Raw genomic sequence first — 16,033 nt, 5'->3', positions numbered from 1 at the left:
CTCTCTTCAGGCAGCTGATTGGCTCTCAAGGAGGATTTCCAACAGTTCATGTGCAGCTCAATCATGTGACCTGCTCTCATGCATGAGCCTTCAAAGCCTCAGTCATTTGCTTCCCAGGCCGTGACTCGCATCAAAGGCAGCCCAGCCCAGCTTCTCCCAGCAGGCAGCCAACTCCCCTCACTCTGGCCTCACTTCTCCTCTCCCCTAATTGCTCTCACTCTCCATCTGTTGCAGTAGGCAGCCCACCCCCCTCCCTCTCCATATGGTAGGTCGAGTTGCAGGCAGCCCACCCCCTCCCTCTACAGCGCCTGCCTAAAACCACATTTATTTTAAGACAAAAACAAACCAGTAAAATGTTGCCTACTATTGGCATAGTTGTATTTAATTAGCTGTTAAAGCACGTTATTTTTCTGCTTTTTAGCATCTACTGTGAAGGGTTACTTTATCTCCATGGGAGAATCTCTATGTGTACAGCTGGCGCCTGGCACGTGGGTGGTTTAGTTACGCCGGATTAGGTGCTAAAAGCAAGTTATTTAATGCTTTTTGTGAGTTGTTAGTTGACCTTCATATGTGCATGTTTCTAGCTGGCGCCTGGTGCTACGTTTATGAGCATCGTGCTTTGTTGTTAAACATTTAAGTCTTATGCTTTGTAGTACAAGAAGTGTTAATAATAGAATCGGCGGCTATGTCACTAGCGCCATGTGCGCTTCAGTAACAAGCAGATAAGAGATGTGACCGTATTTTAACAGTATTTTGTTGTAATACGGTGTCTGTCTTGTCCTAATGACCCATTGTTTCAGACAGGTTATGCGCCTTAGACAATCAGCTGAGACTAGCAAGCGCTAGAATGTTATGTGTACATTGCTCTGTAACATAATTATTCTGCAGTAGTCTCGTGCACTGTGCTACTCGCGCATTGCATTGACATCATGAATCTCGAGGCTGGCTGTGACGTCCTCTGAGTTCTGTGAGAAGGCAGTTGGAGGTGAGCTTGAAGAGGGAGACCATAGCAGCTGCCATTGTCTGCGTGGAGCTGACATTTACCGGAAGAATAAAACTCGTTCATTGATTAATTTACCTGCGAGTTTTCATCGATTTAACAGAGGCAACAAGTACGGGGTCGCTTTGCCCGTTGTTGATACCAAAGCATGGTACAGAGGTTTTGAGCAATAAATACTTTATTGCCATTGATGGAAAGACGTATGAAGTTTAACAATAATGATTTTATGACGGCGATGGTTGTGTTCAGAGATTCAACGGGGGAGTTCTGGGCTGGGCTCTCCTGGCAGAGTCAGGAGGGGACCGGGCTCCACCACAGGCAGTGGTGGCACCAGGCATGGCAGTTGAAGGCTGGCTGTGCGTCTAGAACAGGCCAGGGCTACTGCACATAATTAATAGCCGTAATGATGGTTACGGGTGTGCTCGGAATATCACAGAGAAAGTGCTGTGCTGGGCCCTGTCAACGGAAGCAGGAGGGGCCTGCGCTCTGTCATAGGCAGCGGTGGCACCCAGGTCCCAGGGACAGCGGTTGTTCATCTATAGCAGGCAGCCAAGGCTAGCATGTACCTAGGCTACTGCACGTGTTGTCCGTAATCATGGTGATAATGGTGACCGGTGTATTCGGAGCGTCATGTAGAAAGTGCTGTGCTGGCTCTGTCAGCAGAGGCAGGAGGGGCAAGAGTTCTACCACAGGCTGAGGCCACAGGGAACACCAACAACAATGGCAGACACACACACCCACCCAGGATAATATGCCTCCTGGCAACGGGGTCTGTAGTCATTCAGTGTCACCCCGCTGCCGGCATAGACCAGGGGGAGGGGAGGCTCTTTCTGACCCAGTACTACCCCCGGGGCTCTCAGTCCAGCCTTGGCGCTTCATCATCATCTGCTCGAAGGTTGTACATCCAAGCATCGATCACGCACCTCCCGAGTATGTTTATTGTAAAGGCCCCGCTTCATGCCACAGCAGTGATGTCACCTGCAAGGATAGCCGCTGCGTCTCTGAAGCCATCAAAATGGGCAGATATTTTTCAAATAATTTTTTTAGGGGTGCATCCTAAAAAAGATTTAAGAGAAGCCATTTTGCATGTTATTTTCACGTTTTGGGAAGGGACTTGGAAAAACATACTGGCTGGATTTCTTCTGTTGGAAGTGTAAGGCAGAGCTTGTTCAGCATGGGTTGGCCAAGGGAATACTGCAGCTTTTGACTTTTTTTCCCTATTTGCATTTACTCTCTTTATTTTGTTGGCTGGGCTGCGAGTGGAGTAGGCAGTGAGTCATGAACCCTAGTGCAATGAAGTACACGACCCCCCTGGGCACTGTTTTCAATCATCAGGGTTCAAGGGGGCCCTCAAGCCTCTAGACCCTGGCGCCACTGCACCAGTTGTACCACTGAAAGCTACGGCTGTGTGCAATGCCTGCACTCCGCAGTTTTAGCACCACTAGGCTACTCTTACACGTTGTACCTTCGATTTAGCTAGTGCTTTAAAGGGGCTGGTGCTCACAAGTGCTGAGTGTGCCTGCACTTCTTGAGGGAGGTTCAGTACTTTTAGTGGGAGAGTACCTGCACTTTAAAATAGGACGCACGCATACTTCTATTCAGTGAGTTCCACTTCTGTAATTCCATTTCAACCATTGGATTTAGCATGTGTTACCCTTCATATAGCATGCCTTTTTGCATGGTGACTGCCAGAAATGCCCTGCTGTGTTTTGCCTTCTGTCGGGTTGTTCATCTGTCGCCCCAGTAGTTGGGCATTTCCTAGTTAGCAACCCCTGCAGCAGAGCCTGGTGTGGATTTATTTGGTTCGGTTTTGGGTGGAAGGTTGCCTTTCTGTTCATGTGGCGCTCTGACTCCCATCGTGTTTTTTGCTTCCTTGGCATGTACTGTAAGCACAAGTATATACTTGCAAAACAGGAGGCGTGTTGGCGCCAGTGAGTCTTTTGTCCTCCAAAAAATGGCTACTTAATCAGACACACAGGCTTTGTTTTCTTCCTATAGAGCAGGTGGTTTAGTGCTGTTCAAAATCTGCAGCACAGGTTTTCTGCTGCGGGTAGTCCAGATCACTCAGGGGCACCACTCAGGGACACCACCACATCACTCAGGGACAACACCACATCACTCAGGGACATCACCACATCACTCAGGAACACCACCAAATCACTCAGCCCAACCACATCATCACTCAGCACCACAAAGTGTAAGCTATTGGCTTTGTGAATAACAATGCTATTAATTTATATATTTTCTAAGCCAACACATATTTAAAAAAATTGTCATTTACAATACCAGTATCTCACACTCTCCTAATGCTAGACCTATTGCATTGCAAATGCTTGTTTATTTTGTCCTTTGTAGTTTTAGAGGTGAAAGCAGTATCTGCTCATAAATGTAAAATGCTTAACAATATGCTTTGGTTTTTATTGTAGGCTCTTTTTGTACAGTAGGTTTTATTTATTGCGTACAGTTATTTTAGTAACATATACAGTTGTGCAGTTCTTACGGTTCTTTTTATTAATTTTATATTTAATTACATTTATTTGCATTCCAACATACATTGTCACACAGTTTTTCAACATAATTGGCATATGCATACATTTTATATCAACATGAACATTTTAAATATATATTTCTTTGGTATTTTCAATGCTTTTTTATCATATATGTTGAACATTTTAAATGCTTTTTTTACACATATATTTTTTAACACTTTTTTCACAATATACATTTTTACTTCATACATAAGTGCTATAAGTTATTTTTATTTTTTATAGTTCTTATTAATATGTTAACATTTTTGGTACATGAATTTATTTTACTTCTGCTAAGTTTTGCAAAATGTTATTATTTTATTTTGCATTGTTCTCTGTGAGGGGTTGTGCCTTTTTTATATTTATTTAGCATTCATATTTTTCTGCGTTATTAATTTTGCACTCTAGTTTTACTATTTTGTCCCGTACATGGTTGCTTTCGGTCACAGATCTCATTTCCTGTTTTCAGAGTCAGAAGAATATTTTTTACTTAGTTTATGAGGTTATAGTGTTATCATGATGGTATATTGGATTAATTTTGTTAATGTAGGTTAGTATTTTTTTAACATTTTGTTTTGCTTACTTGGTTGTAGTGGTGGTAGCCGAGTGGGTAAGGCCTCATGATAGAGTAGTCATACCTTTATTTTGTTTGTTAGTTATGTATTGATTGTGTGTGTGTTTTTTTTATTGCATTTTGATGTCCATTGTTTATTTGGCTCATTTGTTGTGTGATAGTGTTTTTTTATTTTTTTTTATTTTTTTTTATTTTAATATCTTTATTGAGTAGAGATCACGAATACAAATTATATTATGCAATTTGTCATTAATCAGATGTGTGGTACAAGACAGTGTGCTGAGCTTATTTTTCACAAAAAGAACAAAAAAAGAAAATGCTAAATATATAGCTACAGCAGATCAGACCTTGTACCCTGTACAATCCAATTACATCCAATGTTACATATATTATAAAAATAAGTCCGATAAAACAATATTTCGTAGCTATCCTATCCTATTGACAGTCAGTTATAAATGAATAAACCAAAAAAAAAAAAAAATGATGCATGGAAGGTCAGGGTTGCTCAGTCTTCTGATTCCATATAATCTCTAACCGGGCCCCATATTTGTTGCCCCAATGCCATTTTTCGCCTTCCCTTCATAACGTACAAATTATATTCTAAATTATAAGTAAATAAAAACCGAGTTCGCCATACGTCAAATGAAGGAGGTTCACTTTGCAGCCAACATGAGGCTATACATAGCCTTAGAACCGCTGTGGCCACAAATATCAGATAACCAGCGTTATTGCTAGGGTCGGCTTGTACACGCCCCGTATCTATACCAAGCAAAATCTGCATGGTTGAGAGTTGAAAGGGTGAGCCCAAGATCTCAGATAAAAACTTATTTACATGCCCAAACAATTCTATTAATTTTACACAAGTACCAAAAATATGTTTTACATCCGCCTGATGGGCGCTGCATCTGAAACATTTTCCATCTGGGTCTCCCCCCCACTTTGAGATTTTGTCAGGAGTACGGTACATATAAAACAAAGTCTTATAGTGTTGAGTTTTAAGATTAGCGTCCAGCAAGCTCAATAGATCTCTCGAACGGTATTCCAGAACATCCTAACCTGTTCTCCCATTTACTCACTTGCACTTCTATATCATTGGGCATGACTTCTAGCATTAAGTTGTAGAATACTCCAATTTGAGCGCCTTTTTTATTAGCCTCAATAAGAGGGTTAGGTATCATACTTATATTCATATCTGTTAAATACTTACGCATTTGCAAATATTTATGGAAATGTGTAGTTGGTAATTGATATTGTTCCCCACAGTAATTAGCCCTCTTGTTCGCCAACTAAACACGATACGATCCCAACAAATACTGGGATATAAAATCGGGGCAGTCAATGGGGTATAAGTAGAAGCCTTTTCAATTTTGTAATACTTTTTAATTACATTCCAAACTTTATAGGCTGCCATTACCACCTTAAATCTGGTTCGTTTGTAGTAATTCCAATCTATATTAAGAAAAAGGCGGTTCCTGGCTTCCACCCCCAAAAGCAGACCGTATATTGAAGGTTGCAGTGCAAGCTCCACAGGTCCTACCCCAATGAGTAAAATACTCATCCGCTGGAGCATACACACATAGTAATATAGAAGAAAGTCAGGAACCGACCAGCCACCAGCTGCCCTAGGGAGTACCATATACTTTTTTGCACGCCGCTCTTTTCCTTGCGCCTATATACATTTCATACAGATCGCTTGCAGCTGTGTGATGTATGCAAGAGGAATCTCTAGTGGTACACAGCGATAAAAATATAAAATCTTGGGTAGTACCATCATTTTTAAGGTATTACATCTCCCTACCAACGTCAAATGTAGGCATTCGAATTGATCCAATTGTTTACGAATCCCGCTGAGCAGTTTCTGCCAATTAGATTCTACCGTGGTCGAGGCCGAGGGGCTAATCAACACTCCTAAGTATGTAACCTCAGTGAGAGCCCGGGTGTCAAAAAAAAACTTTATGTTGATGCATAATATCTGAGTCTTAGCAGTGTTTAATTTATACCCTGATACCGAGCCATATATCCTCGCTAGGTGTTCAATCTCAGGCATAGCCAAAGACGGCCCTGGAGAGAGCACGGCAACATCATCGGCGTACGCTAATACCCGATATTGTTGATGTTGTATCCTAACTGGGGGGATCCGCGGGCTCTACTCCATCTTTTTTTAGAATGGATCTATGTAGAGGGCGAATAACAGCGGAGAGCATGGGCACCCTTGCCAGGTCCCTCTCTGTATTGGCACCACTGCTGATTGTAGCCCCATTACATAGATACGTGCCTTGGGTTGTTGATACAGCACCTGGATAGATTTTATAAATTTTGGCCCGAACCCTTGAAGTTTCATCAAATCCCATAAGAAGGCCCACGACACTTGGTCGAAGGCCTTCTCAGCATCCAACAGTATAAGGCTCAATGGGATTCCCAAGCCATTTGCATAATCTATTAAAGTGATCACTCTATTAACATGGTCAGTTGTACCCCTCTTGGGGATGAACCCATGCTGATATTTAGAAACCAGTGGGGATATCACCTCAGAGAGCCTAGTGGCCAATATTTTCGAATAAATGTTCCCATCAGTATTTAGTAACGAAATAGGCCGGTATGAAGCTGGTTGCTCCGCCGGTTTCCCCTTCTTTCTAAAGACGACTATACTGGCCTCATCCCACGTTTTAGGATGATTCCCAATCTGAGCCATCCTGAATGTGGCTAACATGTCATGTTTCAAGACTTGAAAAAAAGATTTGTATATCTCCAACGGAAGCTTGTCAGGGCCCGCTGCCTTACCTGCTGGAAGTGCATTAATTGCTGCTTCAAGTTCAGACATCGTTATTGGAGCCTCCAATTTATCTGCGATTTCCTGATCTAAGTTTTGCTCACATATTTGTCCGAGCAAAGATAGAGCTTTACTACTATCATACTCTTCACTAGTATATAAACGGACATAGAATTGTCTAAAAACTTCCAAAATTCCCATCTCGGTTTCTACAATCTGTCCAGTTTAGTTTTGATATTTGATATTTGATATTTATGGTTTTTTGTAAAGCGCTTCTATCGCTCCGGGAGGAGCATCTTGGCGCTGCACCCACAGCAGATCTACTTGGATAGCATGGATCAGATGGCTGCGAGAACTGAGGAGTCCGATTGAGAGTAGATCCACGTCTTCAGGGCTTTCCTGAAATGGCTTTCTGAGGGGGCATGCCTAAGGTGAGGGGGAAGGCGATTCCATGCCCTAACAGCAAGGAATGAAAAGGTCTTTCCACCTTTTGTTTTTAATTTGAAACGAGGTTCAGAGATGAAATTAGCACCTGATGACCTCAAGCAGCGAGTTGGAGTATAATGCTGGAAGCGCTTAGTCAGGTAAGCTGGGCCCATGCACTTGTTAGCTTTAAAAACAGTAATTAGAAGCTTAAACAAGATTCTCTTATGGAGGGGCAGCCAATGGAGTGCGTTGAGGGCTGCAGTGGCCGAGGACCTACGGGGGAGTTTCAGGACGAGTCTGGCGGCTGCATGTTGAACGGTCTGTAGTTTTTTTAGTGAGGACTTCTTAATGCCTGCGAGAAGACCGTTACAATAATCCAGCCGAGAAAGGATAAGTGCAACCGCGACTGATTTCCTGGCTGAGATAGGCAAGAAATTAAAGAATTTCTTTAGTTGCCTAATTAAGCTGAAACAGCGTCCTGCGGTGATGCGCACATGTTCATCGAAGCTGAGAGAAGCATCGAATTGAACTCCCAGGTTGCGGGCTGACACAACCGCACTTGGTGGTGCTTCAGAATTTTGGGGCCACCACTCTTTAGGGGAAAAGAGTGTGCCTTTACCGAGAGGTATTATTTCGGTTTTGGCGCTGTTACATTTCAGATGATTCAGGTTGAGCCAGGAAAAGACTTCTGAGAGGCAATTTTGGAGTCTGATGGTAGCGTCAGGGATTCTTTTGTCGATAGTGACGACGAGTTGGGTGTCGTCAGCATAGGACGTCACTAGAATCCCATGTGACTCAATCAGCTTAAGGAGGGGGGCCATGTATACGTTAAAAAAGAGAGGGCTCAAGATGGAGCCCTGAGGGACACCTGAGATGATGGGGCGTTCACCAGAGAAGTAAGGGCCTAAGGAAACCGTTTGAGAGCGATTGGACAGAAATGAAATTATCCAAGCAAGCGCGGAGCCCGAGACACCAATCCCACGCATCCTGCTGATAAGGATCGCATGAGAAATGGTGTCAAAGGCCGCGGTAAGGTCGAGCAAGATGAGGACAGCCTGCCTGCCCTCATCTTGCAAGAACTTGATGGTATCAGATAACTCAATCAAAGCGGTTTCTGTGGAGTGGCCGGGGCGGAAGCCGGATTGCTGTGGGTGTAAAATATGACGATCTTCCACAAAGTGTTTTAGTTCCTCATGGACTAATTGCTCGGTGATTTTGCCTAGTACTGGAAGAAGGGAAATTGGGCGCATATTAGTCAAGTCGGTGGGGGATTTATTTTGCTTTTTCATAAGGGGCTTGACTATAGCCTTCTTCCAGTCAGAGGGTACAGTACCGGAGTGGAGAGATTGATTCACAATAGCATTAATTAAAGGATTAACAACTTCGACGAGATGGTGAAGGATGACTGGAGGGCAAGAATCCGTGGGGGCACCTGATTTACACGCCAAAATGGCTTTATGCGTTTGCTGTAGGGAGACTAGTGTGAATTGGCTGAGTAGGGGCATGAATGAATCGAGTTCTAAGGTTGGAGTGGGTGGGGGGGGAAATCCGCATGGATATTCTGAATTTTCTCCTCGAAAAAATCTGCGATTTGATCGCAGAGGATTTGTGAGGGGGGAATTTCACGTGCCAAAGCCTTAGGATGCGTGAAGGATTTTACGATGTTGAAGATCGTTTGCTGTTTCTGGTTGGCTGAATCTATTTCATGAGTAAAAAAGGCAGTTTTTGCCCTTTTTATATCGGTAAGGTATTGTTTTCTCTGCAGAATGTAAAGGGTTCTGGCAGTAGGGTCATAAGTCTTTCTCCAATTTCTCTCCATACGCCTACATTTAAGATGACAGTCAGTGAGGGCTGGAGTATACCAGGGGGCACTAGGCTTCTTCTTACCACGAGCTAGTTTTTGAGTGGAAGGTGCAGAATTGGTAGAAACCATTCTGTCAATCCACTGATGAAAATTAGTGGAGTCTACTGCTACATCACCCGTTATAGGAGGGGGAGGGACAGTCGGTAGGGGGTTGAGTTTGATGCACTCAGCTACCTTTTTCCAGTTAACTGGGAAGGGGGTATGGGAATGTTTAGTGGGGGGAGGAGGCAGAGTTTTGGATTGGACGGAAAAAGGAATAAAACAGTGATCTGACCATATTTGTGGTAGAGGGGGAGAGACTTCTAAAGAGGCCAAGTTTGTACAAATGCCGTCCAAGGTGTGCCCGGCACGATGAGTAGGAAGGGAGACCAATTGGGAGAGACCAAAAATCTCGAGGGAGTGGTGGAAATTGAGGGAGTGTGGCTCGGTACAGGATTCCAAATGGAGATTGAAATCCCCTAAGAGGGTGAAGGAGGGGTAGTGAGTGAGGAGGGCTGCCAGGGTTTCGTCCAGAGAGTCCAAGAATGAAGTGGCGTTTCCGGGGGGGCGGTAAACAAGTCCTCCGGAAAAAGCAGAGGAAGAACTAGTTTGGATAACAAATCCGAGGGACTCGCAGTCCTTAAGGGCGGCCAGATCGAAAGTATGGCACTTGAAAGTATTCTTTATTATAATGGCCAGCCCGCCTCCCCGACCAATGGGTCTGTCCTGCCTGATGATGGTGAAATCAGGAGGGAGGGCAGTAGCAAGATCAGGGTTGGAGGAATCATGCAGCCATGATTCAGTAATGAATAGGGCGTCAAGATCAGCTGATACGATAAGGTCGTGGATGTCATGTGCGTGACATGCTAGGGATCTAGCGTTAACAAGGCCACTACTGAAAAAGGTAGTATTATGACAGGTTTGAGAAGGAAGAGTAACAATAGGGCTAACGGAACACGAGGATGACCAACCACATGATTGACAGGAGAAGGGGCCCCTGAGATCGTCTGATAAGGCAAAGACATGACAGGAAGGACGTAATGAGGTAGAACGCAGGGAAAGCAATGCAGAAGAGTCGTACCTGAGGGAAAGGAGTGCGGGAACAGCATGTCCCGCGCTCGGCGCGTTCTTGGCGCGGACGGGCGCAGACGGGCTTGGCTTAGGCGCGGCTTCGGCGCGCGACCGGCGCGCCCGCTGCGCCAGCCCGCTGCGCCGTCTGGCTGGTCTACACATAATATAGGGAGAAAAGGGGGTGGGAGTATGGCGCGACTAGAGCGCTCTCCCTGCCTCCCTCAAGATGGCGCCCGTCGTCGTCTAGAATCGGCGAGGCGGCAGAGCCGAAAGAAGGCTTGTGAAGTGTGTAAGCGGTGTTAGAGTGCCTATAAAACTTTTCCCCTTAACTCTAATGAGCCCCCAAGTAAAACGAATTCAATAAAACAATTCGAAATTAAAAGCGATCAGGTGCAGTTTTAAAAAGGTAAATTCACTTTCCCAGTTACACAAGTTGCTGCTAGTCACCACGCAGCTCGCAGCCCCAGTTGCCTCACTGGGGAGAGCTACTGTAGGGCACCGAGCGCGCGGAAGAAGCGGAATAAATATTCCAAGGGGGCGGGAGTATGGCGCAACTAGAGCGCTCTCCCTGCCTCCCTCAAGATGGCGCCCGTCGTCGTCTAGAATCGGCGAGGCGGCAGAGCCGAAAGAAGGCTTGTGAAGTGTGTAAGCGGTGTTAGAGTGCCTATAAAACTTTTCCCCTTAACTCTAATGAGCCCCCAAGTAAAACGGATTCAATAAAACAATTCGAAATTAAAAGCGATCAGGTGCAGTTTTAAAAAGGTAAATTCACTTTCCCAGTTACACAAGTTGCTGCTAGTCACCACGCAGCTCGCAGCCCCAGTTGCCTCGCTGGGGAGAGCTACTGTAGGGCACCGAGCGCGCGGAAGAAGCGGAATAAATATTCCAAGGGGGCGGGAGTATGGCGCAACTAGAGCGCTCTCCCTGCCTCCCTCAAGATGGCGCCCGTCGTCGTCTAGAATCGGCGAGGCGGCAGTGCCGAAAGAAGGCTTGTGAAGTGTGTAAGCGGTGTTAGAGTGCCTATAAAACTTTTCCCCTTAACTCTAATGAGCCCCCAAGTAAAACGGATTCAATAAAACAATTCGAAATTAAAAGTGATCAGGTGCAGTTTTAAAAAGGTAAATTCACTTTCCCAGTTACACAAGTTGCTGCTAGTCACCACGCAGCTCGCAGCCCCAGTTGCCTCACTGGGGAGAGCTACTGTAGGGCACCGAGCGCGCGGAAGAAGCGGAATAAATATTCCAAGGGGGCGGGAGTATGGCGCGACTAGAGCGCTCTCCCTGCCTCCCTCAAGATGGCGCCCGTCGTCGTCTAGAATCGGCGAGGCGGCAGAGCCGAAAGAAGGCTTGTTTTTTAATACTTTTAATTCGCTGTGCGACTTCCCTAGTTCTCATTCTTTGGGCCAGACACCTGCCAGTTGCCTCCCCATATTCATATAACAGTTGGCGCTTAGTCTCATACATTTTTGCTGCCTCCTTACTCCAGTGATAATTTACCTTTGCCTTGCATCGGGCCACCTCTGCTGCTGAATGTTGAATATCTCTACTATAACATATATCTTGAACCAGTCGCTCTTCGGCTTTTCCTAAATCACTATATATCTCCTGCAGCTTATGACGTAATTGTTTTTGTGCGTGCAAACCAAAGCTGAGCACCTCCCCCCTGAAAGCCGCTTTGAACGTATCCCAGACTATCCCCCTCTCGGCACTCCCTCTATTATGGTTGAAGAACTCTACAACCCACTCTCTCATATAGTCTTGAAATTTTGTATCCAACAGCAGCTTGCGGTCGAAGGTAAATTCTCGAGGGTTGCTAGGAGGACAGAGTATCTGAATAGACAAGACTACAGGACCATGATCAGAGGTGGCTCGAGGATACACTTGCATTTGTGCATCATGAAGTAAGCTCTGTGGCGCTAAGAAATAATCGAGGCGCACCAATTTTTGGTGTGGTGTCGAATAAAAAGTATATCCCGGGTTACCACTTCTGAGATGAGACCAGACATCAACCAACCCATGAGAGGTAACGAGTGCTTGTAGTGCTCTATATACTTTAGGCTTCCTACCAGCATACACATATTTATCGTTACCTAATGAACCAGGTTGAAGATTGATATTTAAGTCTCCGCAAACTATTACTGGAATAGGCCATGTTGCTAGCTCAGCATTAAGGTGTTCTAGAACCATTGTCTCATCAAAGTTAGATCCATATATGTAGCATACCGTGCACTTAAAGGTTCCTATGATGCATTCTGTAATTGCCCACCTACCACCATTATCCTCTAAAGCCCGTCCAGAGCCTAAAACATGCTTTCTTGCTAATATAGCCACCCCGCGGGTCGTAGAGCTTTGCTTAGTACATACTAAAACATTATACCCAAGCTCACTCAGAAGTTTTCGCTTAGACCATGCTATGTGCGTCTCTTGAAGAGAAATAATGTCGCAGCTAAGCCACTGCAATTCCCTAGCTACTCATTGTCTTTTATTTATGGCATTAAGACCCCTGACGTTCAATGTGCCTAATCTCAGCATTCTAACTGCCATTCCGTATTCTCCCGATGACCAGAAGACAGTCCTCCCACTGCTCTGCAACCCTCACATACATACTACAGAAAAAAATGCACTCGTGATCTCTTTTTATGTTTAACCCCCACCACCCTAGTGACCCCCGAAGCAACCCCACCCCCCTTCCACCCTTCGCCCACCAACCACCCACTGTGGGGCAAAAGGACATAGTCCTTAGTGATGCGAATGTGCACGATCCACCTCAACAGAAATCCCGCCGGAACATCCTACTTCTACTACATTTCCCTGCTATCTTTTAGCCCAAATTTAGCGGAGCAGATTATCTCTAACCGGCCAGAGATTATCAGTCAACTAACATTATCCATAAAGATCAAACAAAGAAACACATCTCTATCCCTTTAAACCATTTAATTGAAAACTCCAAGCTGAGTATCTCTGATCTATAAGTGTCTCTGATCTGTGATTGTCCCATTAATCAACTCCAAAAGAAAGAAAAAGAAAAAAGTCAGATAGCAGCGTTAATTTATACTACTAGTGCAGGCTAAAGTCGCCAGTCTTCCTTATGATACCAGATTCACACCCTTGTGAGAAAATTGTTAAATTCTTTGCTAGCACCCAGTCAAGTTAAGGTGCTCCAGTAGTGGTATCAATGATTTTCAGATACGCTTGTGCCTGGGACTCTGATGTGAAAAATTTAGATTGTCCCTTATAATTCACCTTGAGCTTAGCTGGATTCAAAAGAAATACCTGTGCGCCCTTAGCTTGAAATGGCGCAAATAGTTGTCGAAATTGCCATCTTAATGTCACGGTTGTAGAACAAAAATCCGGTCGAACAAAGAATTCGCACCCACTGCCTGTGCGACGCTTATCCGGGCGAACTAGGTCATATATTGCTTCTCTCAAGATAAAGTTATTTAGACATATCAGTATCGCCCGTGGATGTGTTTTAAGACCTGCAGCTGAATTTGAGGCTCCATGAGTTTTGCGCTGAATGAACGGGAATCGGTGTGCCCTGATAATCTCGCTCTCCCATTGCCAGTCGCTTAGCTCGGGAAATGCTTCTGAAAAAGTCTCAATAATGAATTTACGTGCGTCTTTCCCTTCTCTCAATTCTGGTATGCCTAAAACTCGAAGATTATTGCGTCTTGCGCGGTTTTCTAAGTCCGTTAGTTTCCATTCCACATCAGCTCTTGTCGCCTGTAAAGTCTCTATTGCCGCTTGTTGTTTTGTAAGTGTATCTTCAGTGCATGATATACGTTCCTCAGTTTCTGTAACTCGTGTAGTGAGGTCGTTAATAGATTTGACCATTCGTCGCATGGTATTTTTTTTTATTGCATTTTGACGTCCATTGTTTATTGGGCTCATTTGTTGTGTGATAGTGTTTAGTGTTTCTTTTACTGGTTTCTAATTTGGGGCATTGCAGATACACTTTTTTGGATGCTTTTATCCAGGAAAATAACTTTGGTTTTTACTTTATTCAATGTTATTTCGAAATCCCATGATTTGTTTGTTTTTCTGAAGTGTTTTTTGACATTTTATTTTTTTCAGGTTTTAGATGGTCTCCAAGGATTGTCATCACTTATGTGGAATTTAGTTTTTGTCCTTGACATTTTTGGATTTTGAGGGGTAGGGATATTTTTTCTTTATTGATTATTTTAGTATTTTTGATTGTTCTGGAGTTTCATCTCTTCAGTTACAAACCTGTAATTTACATTTTGTTTTCATTTTTAAAGGGTAGACTATGTTATTTTATTGTTTTGTATTATATCTCTTTTCGTAAACAATGTTTTTTTGATATGTATAGGTTATATTCCAGTATTTTTTTACTATTCAATCTTAATAAATAGTTTGTTATGCTTATTTTTACCTAAGATTAAGTGATAAAATATTAAAATATTATTAATAAATAAATACATTATTGAGTTTTTTTAATTGAATTGGGGATGTTTTTGGTATCTTTTTTGGATTGGTTAGTTTAGAGTAAGATTCTTGCTATATAGTCTAGGTGTGGTAGTCTTTAATTGATAGCAAAGCTTTCGAGTTTGCTTTGTAACATGTGTGCATGTCTTTGATTTGTTTTTAGACATAAGGTTCCAGTTGGGCAAGTGATTGTTTCATTCTTAGTTCTTTGTAGCTTTGTTTAATTATTAAAATGTCAAAAAAATGGTATAATGTAGAGTGGCTCTGTCTTAAGGTTCCTTTAAAGGAATTGTTCCACCCATCCACTGCAGTATTGGATTTTGCCTGTTTTGCCATGGTACAGTCCTAAACATTCCACCATGGTATATGATACTTGGGTTGGCCTATGTGACCAGAACGCCACAGTCTTTGATAATAAGGTGATTCTAATAATAAGTTGTAATGTATTTTTTTCAGTCCAAGAGACATATGCTGGGGAAATTGTTTTTTTTATTTCACTGGAAAATTTGGTATTTGTAGAGTATTGTACACTTAGGGCCCGATTACAACATTGACGGTCGGACCAGCAAGGTGCAGCATCGGCAGACGGGAGAACGTCACAAAGCCAGTCAGCATTTTGACCTCCATATTATGATGCCGCCGTCGGGCTGGTGGTGTGTCAGCAGTGGTGAAATGGTGGTGGCATGCCTTAGCTCATAAAGAGAGCCTGAAGCACATGCTGTCACAGTGAAGAGCTACTTGCACGTCGGGTTCACTGTCTACCATGCACCATGCTCAATATCGTGCATGGCACACAGTGCATGCACAACAGTGCAAACAGGGGGGGCACAACATGCATAATGCGCATTGTGCTAAATCAGCCAGGGGCCATGTTTGGGGCCCATCTTTGCCTTTCCGCCAACCTTTTCATAGCGGGGTCCCAGACATGAAAAGGTTGGCGTAAAAGCAGGTCATAACCGCTATGGCAGTGGCATCATCAGTACCTCTTCCATAGCCCACCACTTTTCCTACTGCCGGGGGATCCAAGATTCAGGTAGTTGCTGCTGTCTTGTGGAGGTCCGCCGGCCCTTCTCGTAATCGGGAGATCTGACCAACAAGGAGGATACAGTCATACCGCTGTACTCAATATTAATGCCTTAATGCCAATTTTTGTAAGTGTCTCCTGATACTTTGATTAAAGTGGTATAAGTGCTTGAATAGCTGCATGAGGGTTTATCCTTAAATTGACAGAAATCATTGCATTCGCAAAACAATTTTTTCTGAAATAAAATTGTTGATTTGGAATTTAATTTAACTTAATTTAATAGTTCTTGGTATATTGCACTTTGTTTTGGTATTCTCCATGGACTGTTTATTTCTGTATGAATGATGGCGGG

This window comes from Lissotriton vulgaris, chromosome 5 (assembly GCF_964263255.1).
Source record: "Lissotriton vulgaris chromosome 5, aLisVul1.2, whole genome shotgun sequence".
Lineage (NCBI taxonomy): Eukaryota > Metazoa > Chordata > Amphibia > Caudata > Salamandridae > Lissotriton > Lissotriton vulgaris.
Note: the sequence above shows the minus strand (reverse complement) of the source record.